Source organism: Xyrauchen texanus, chromosome 21 (assembly GCF_025860055.1).
Source record: "Xyrauchen texanus isolate HMW12.3.18 chromosome 21, RBS_HiC_50CHRs, whole genome shotgun sequence".
NCBI lineage: Eukaryota > Metazoa > Chordata > Actinopteri > Cypriniformes > Catostomidae > Xyrauchen > Xyrauchen texanus.
This window is the reverse complement of record NC_068296.1, coordinates 31,482,506-31,489,335: the sequence shown is the minus strand read 5'-3', so window position 1 is coordinate 31,489,335 and position 6,830 is coordinate 31,482,506. Positions and strand designations below refer to the sequence as shown.

Below are 6,830 nucleotides of genomic sequence, written 5' to 3'. Positions count from 1 at the left end.
TTCAATTCAATGGTCTCATGTCTCCATTGCTTTTATAACCGCCTTTGTCTCTCATGTTTAAGACGTGTTGTTAAACGTACATTGCATTTGTCAAATCTTTTGCAAGTGTAACAGTTATGATATTTCATTAGGCCTACTTGTCAATGCCAGAAGATAAATCACACAACCACTCAGACTATTTCACAAAGACAGTTTACTTTATTAAACATCAGATTAATAAGTCCAGGCTGCAAATAAATCAACAGATCCTCGTCCTCTCTTTTGCCCGCGTTCCACTTCCTTTCCGCAACAACACCCAGGTGGAGGCAATCAAGTCCGGCTGCTCTCTCATAGCCAATCTTGCATTTGCTCATTTTCCCCATTAGTATTCAACAGTTCACACAAGTATGAGCACAATCATCAGAATGTATTATTTTGGTACACATCAATTTTAAATGTATACCACTCATTGATTTAAGTAAATTGCTCTATTGTTTGAGTTTATATCGGATGTGCATTTTTTATGTCACTTGTTATGACTGTAGGTAAATATAGATGTGACAAATCTGCAGCAGATGAATGCTCGTGAAGAAACGCACCCATGGATATTTACAATATTAATAGTAGCCTGCAAATATAATTTGTGTAAACTATTTCTTGGATGTATGTTTAGTTACACTCTTTTAGAACTGAATAAATCAACATTAGTATGTTTGATAGTTTAATGCCTGAATAATTTGAAAGGACTGTCCAGACTATACCAAAATCCCTGACACTTCGAAATCTTGGCGCGTCTTCACCCCCCGCCACAAAACATTTGTCGATCGTCGCCTTAAAGTCTGGATCAAAAACGCCTTATTAATTTGATTGGAAAAATGCAATACAACACGTGTTAAAGTTACAATTTATAATGCATACTATTTCAACGGCAATATTGTGTTTGCCAATCTGAACATTTGGTTTAAAATACGTTTTAGTCTCTGGTAAAAATAAATAGCCTAACCCTTGTTAATAAAGTGTCCGTCTAAATGAGTTTGCTCTGCCAGTATCGTCTGTTTGAGTAAAATAAACTAATATCATTCAATATCCACTGTTTTAGAATCTCATGGTTAAAAAAAAAATAATAATAAAAAGTAACAAACTTTTGTATTAAAGATATTTCGTCAGAATTCTATATAAAATAAACCTGTTTACCAAAATACTGACGGTACTCATTTGTAGTGACAAAGCACATGTTTTGTCAAAGCGCAATTTCCACACACATACCGTGCTCATTCCCCCCCCCCCGCATGTGTAACGATTACCCTGTCTTGTTTCTCTGTTGCCCTTTTGTTTACCATTTGTTGTCACTTTTGCATTTCTCAGTTTTCACTTTAGTCCCTTATGTAATTCCATAGTCTCTTTGTTAGCGTTCGTGTTTCCCTCTGTTCATTGTTTTCACCTGCCCTTGTTAATTTGCCTTTGGTTTCTGTTAATCACATTGTTATCTTGTTTGAGTTCTGTTCTTTCATTGGTCCCTTCTTTCCCTGTCTGTGTATTTATACCCCGTGTCTTTGTTCAGTCTTTGTCAATCGTTGTTTGATGTTAACCCGGTGTATCTTTCCCTCCCGAGTTCCCTATTCGTGTCAACCCTGGTCAGCTTTCTCTAGTTTATGTTTCATCTCCCCATCGTGGGTTGTTACTTTGTGTTTTTCCTTTGTTCTTTAACAAATAAAGTTTAAACTGCGTTTGGATCCGCACCTCCTCGTCTGCCTCGTTGCTCAAACGTTACAGAACGATTGACCACACATGGATCCAGCAGCTATTCGGGCCAAATGTCGGCTGCTCAACTTGCAGCAAGAACACTACCCACTTGTAGACCACGCTCACTACTTCCTCCTCCTGGCGAACGCTACTGACTTCCCGGACTCTGCACTGATGATCTTTTTCAGGGACAGCTTAAATCCCTCGCTGAGGGAGCGGGTGCCACAGGCAACGCCCGGCAGCACTCTCCGCGACTACCTGGAGATGACCCTACTAGCGTGCAGCTCACCGCACCCTGTCACACCAGCCTCACCTGTCAGCGAGCAACCCCCCATGACAGTGGCTCCCCTTGAACCTGCACAGTCCACTTTGTCCGCCCGGAGGAGGAGGAGAAGACAGGCTTCCGCCTCCCGACCCACGCCGGCCCCGGTCTGCGAGCCAGAGCCCACGCCTGCCCCGGTCTGCGAGCCAGAGCCCACGCCTGCCCCGGTCTGCGAGCCAGAGCCCACGCATGTCACGGTGAGCGAGCTAAAGCCCACGCATGTCACTGTGAGCGAGCCTGAGCCCTCGACCGTCCCCGAGCCAGTGCCTGTAGCCTCGACCGTCCCTGAGCCAGCACCTGTAGCCTCGACCGTCCCTGAGCCAGCGCCTGTAGCCTCGACCGTCCCTGAGCCAGCGCCTGTAGCCTCGACCGTCCCTGAGCCAGCGCCTGTAGCCTCGACCGTCCCTGAGCCAGCGCCTGTAGCCTCGACCGTCCCTGAGCCAGCGCCTGTAGCCTCGACCGTCCCTGAGCCAGCGCCAGTAGCCATGACCGTCCAAGAGCCAGTGCCAGAGCTCAGCCATCCGAGTTTCCCGAGCATTCCAGAGCTCAGCCATCCGAGTTTCCCGAGCTTTCCAGAGCTCAGCCATCCGAGTTTCCCGAGCTTTCCAGAGCTCCGCCTTCCGAAGCTTCCCGAGCTTTCCAGAGCTCCGCCTTCCGAGTTTCCCGAGCTTTCCAGAGCTCCGCCTCCCGAGCTTTCCAGAGCTCCGCCTCTCAAGCCTCTCGAGCCTTCCAGGGCTCCGCCTCTCAAGCCTCTCGAGCCTACCAGGGGCCCGCCCCTCAAGCCTCTCGAGCCTCCTAGGGCTCCGCCTCTCAAGTCTCTCGAGTCTTCCAGGGCTCCGTCTCTCAAGCCTCCCGAGGCTTTCCAGAGCTCCGCCTCCCGAGCTTTCCAGAGCTCCGCCTCCCGAGCTTTCCAGAGCTTCGCCTCTCAAGCCTCTCGAGCCTTCCAGGGCTCCGCCTCTCAAGCCTCTCGAGCCTACCAGGGGTCCGCCCCTCAAGCCTCTCGAGCCTCCTAGGGCTCCGCCTCTCAAGTCTCTCGAGTCTTCCAGGGCTCCGTCTCTCAAGCCTCCTGAGCTTTCCAGAGCTCCGCCCTCCGAGCTTCCCAGAGCCCCGCCTCTCAAGCCTTTCGAGCCTTCCAGGGCTCCGCCTCTCAACCCTCTTGAGTCTTCCAGGGCTCCGTCTCTCAAGCCTCCCAAGCTTTCCAGAACTCCGCCTCTCGAGCCTGCCAGGGCTCCGCCCCTCAAGCCTCTCGAGCCTGCCAGGGCTCCGCCCCGCAAGCCTCTCGAGCCTGCCAGGGCTCCGCCCCTCAAGCCTCTCGAGCCTGCCAGGGCTCCGCCCCTCAAGCCTCTCGAGCCTGCCAGGGCTCCGCCCCTCAAGCCTCTCGAGCCTCCCAGGGCTCCGCCCCTCGAGCCTCCCAGGGCTCCGCCTCCTGAACCTCTTGAGCCTTCCAGGGCTCCGCCCCCCGAGTCTCCTACGGCTCCGCCCCCAGAACTTCTTGAGCCTCCTACGGCTCCGCCCCCAGAGCCTCTCGAGCCTCCTGCAGCTCCGCCTACGGGGCCTCCTACGGCTCCGCCTCCAGAGCCTCCGATTGCTCCGCCTCTCGATCCACTCAAGCCTTTGACTGGCTCCGCCCCCAGAGCCTCTTGAGCCTCCTACGGCTCCGCCTCTCGAGCCACTCAAGCCTTTGACGGCTCCGCCCCCAGAGCCTCTTGAGCCTCCTACGGCTCCGCCTCTCGAGCCACTCAAGCCTACGACGGCACCGCCCTCGGAGCCTCCCGAGCCTCCTATGGCTCCGCCTCCCGAGACTCCTCCGGCTTCCCCTCTCGAGCCACTCAAGCCTTCGATGGCACCGCCTCCCGAGCCTCCTACGGCTCCGCCGCTCGAGCCACTCAAGCCTTCGACGGCTCCGCCCTCAGAGCCTCCTATGGCTCCGCCTCCCGAGCCTCCTCCGGCACCGCCTCCCAAGCCACTCAAGCCCATGGTGGCTCCACCCTCAGAGCCTCCTACGTCTCTACCCCCAGAGACTCCAGAGTCTTCCTGGTCTCCGCTCCTAGAGCCTCCCACGTTGCCGCCTACCTCGGCTCCGCCTCCTGAGCCTCTTTCAGCTCCACCTCCTGAGCCTCCCGAGCCTCTCCCGGCTCCGCCTCCGAAGCCTCCATTGGCTCCTTCTTCAGAGCCTTCATCGCCCTCGCCTCCTTCGGCTCCGCCTCCTGAACCTCCTTCAATTCCTCCTCCGGAGCCTCCCGAGCCTCTCCCGGCCCCGCCTCCGAAGCCTCCATTGGCTCCTTCTTCAGAGCCTTCTTAGCCCTCGCCACCTTCGGCTCCACCTCCAGTGGCTCCGCCTTTTGAGCCTTCTACACCATCGCCTCCCTTGGCTCCGCCCAACACTGTTCCGCCTCCTGACCTGCCCAAGGCCTTACCACCTGTGTCTGCCATGGCCCTGCCTAAGCCTCCTTTGGCTCCGCCTCCTAAGTCTTCTATGGCTCCGCCTCCGAAGTCCTCCTTGGCTCCGCCTCACTGCGGCTCTGCCAGCCTCAGTCCCGTGGCCTCTTCCCAGGCCCCCTGACCCAGTCCCTGTCCGGTGGCCTCCACCCAGGCCTCCTGACCCTGTTCCCATCCTGAGGCCTTCCCCAGGCCTCCTGACCCAGTCCCTGTCCATTGGCCTCCTCCCGGTCCCCCAAACCTGTCCTTGCCCTTTGGCCAGCTCCCAGACCACTGAAACCTGTCCCCACCGGTTGATACCACCCCGGCCTCCCAAACCTGTCCCTTTGTGCCCCCATGGACTGTCTGGTTGTCCCTTGTGCCCCCGTGGACTGTCTCATCTCTCTTTGCGCCCGTGGACTGTTGCATCTCCCTTTCGCCCCGTGGACTGTCTCATTTCCCCTCGTGGCCCCCCGGACTTCCTGCCTGCCCTCTGTGCCCCTTGGACTGCCTCCTTGTTCTTGTGCCCCCCTGGTCTGCCTGTCTGCCCCGGATTTCCTGCCTGCCCAGTGTTCCCCCTGGTCTGCCTGTCTACCTATGTGCCCACTTGTACTGTCTGTTTGCCCCTGGTGCCCTCATGTTGTTCTTATGGACTTTTGTCTTTTGTTGTGTGTTTTTAGGATCGTCTGGAATCCGATCTTTAAAGGGGGGGCTATGTAACGATTACCCTGTCTTGTTTCTCTGTTGCCCTTTTGTTTACCATTTGTTGTCACTTTTGCATTTCTCAGTTTTCACTTTAGTCCCTTATGTAATTCCATAGTCTCTTTGTTAGCGTTCGTGTTTCCCTCTGTTCATTGTTTTCACCTGCCCTTGTTAATTTGCCTTTGGTTTCTGTTAATCACATTGTTATCTTGTTTGAGTTCTGTTCTTTCATTGGTCCCTTCTTTCCCTGTCTGTGTATTTATACCCCGTGTCTTTGTTCAGTCTTTGTCAATCGTTGTTTGATGTTAACCCGGTGTATCTTTCCCTCCTGAGTTCCCTATTCGTGTCAACCCTGGTCAGCTTTCTCTAGTTTATGTTTCATCTCCCCATCGTGGGTTGTTACTTTGTGTTTTTCCTTTGTTCTTTAACAAATAAAGTTTAAACTGCGTTTGGATCCGCACCTCCTCGTCTGCCTCGTTGCTCAAACGTTACAGCATGGAAGCCCAATTTTGACACAAAGTTTAGGTAGTTATCTATCCATCAACCCTCTATAGGCCACACACACACACACACACACACACACACACACACACACACACACACACACACACACACACACACACACACACACACACACACACACACACACACACACATGTTTAGGTAGTTATCTATCCATCAACCCTCTATAGGGCACACATACACACACACACACACACACACACATATCTCCTAAGAGAAATGATGATATGAAATTAACACAGGTTTTAGGACTGTCTTGCATTTGTCACTGTTCTTAAACCATTATCGCAACCCCTCACTCATGAAAGGACTGCATGAGAACTAATGTAAGATTTTTGTGTTAAATCTGTATTTTATAAAGCTGAACTATTTTGTTTTTAAAATGTAAGACCTTTTGTTAGTGTTACAGATAAAATTAATTATTGTGTTTGTTAATCTAATATCAAAGATTAAGGATGATAAACTATTTTCAATATTTTTAAAAATGTCTTTGATGTGTTTTGACAATCTGATCCTTTGATCTATAAAAAAGGTCACTGATAAAATACCACATATGCATTTGCTAACGATTTATTTATTATTTTTAAAAATGACTAGCATCCTTTGATTTTGATCAGTCAATATCCACTGTTTAGAAACATCTGTTGTTAGAACTACAATTAAATGAAATATTGTTTTTAATAATACGTGTATTTGTTAAACCAATATCAAAGATTATAGTTGTTGAAAACCACGTCATTGTGCCGAGAATGCCACTGAATTGCCTTTGTTTTTGCAACAGCTCCGCGTAGATCAGAGCTCAGTGGATTACCATGCCACACCTCTCCCATACCGGGAGTCGAACCCGGGCGCCTGGGTGAAAACCAGGAATCCTAACCTCTAGACCATATGGGAGTCTGAGAGGTGTTTAAAACACATTTTCTCCTCTGTTAAAAAGTAAATAACAATCATTAACCATTAAATCCTTATTTTAAAGCTGACCATCTGAATGTTTTTGTCTTATCCAATATCCACTGTTTTAGAAAACACATTTTCACCCTTTTGTTAATAAAAAACTTGTACCATGTTTGACACCAAGCATTACACGCTCATTAAAGATGTCATTTAAACACATTTTAAACATAATACTGCTTTTTATGTCTTA

The 6,830-nt window shown here is 50.6% G+C and overlaps 1 non-coding gene across 1 annotated transcript; it reads right to left on the bottom strand.

Annotated features, from left to right (window-relative positions):
* Positions 1-6,509: 6,509 nt before the first annotated feature.
* On the bottom strand, positions 6,510-6,580 carry trnae-uuc (transfer RNA glutamic acid (anticodon UUC)). Its single transcript has one exon. It is a non-coding gene; the product is annotated as a tRNA-Glu (tRNA).
* Positions 6,581-6,830: the final 250 nt, after the last annotated feature.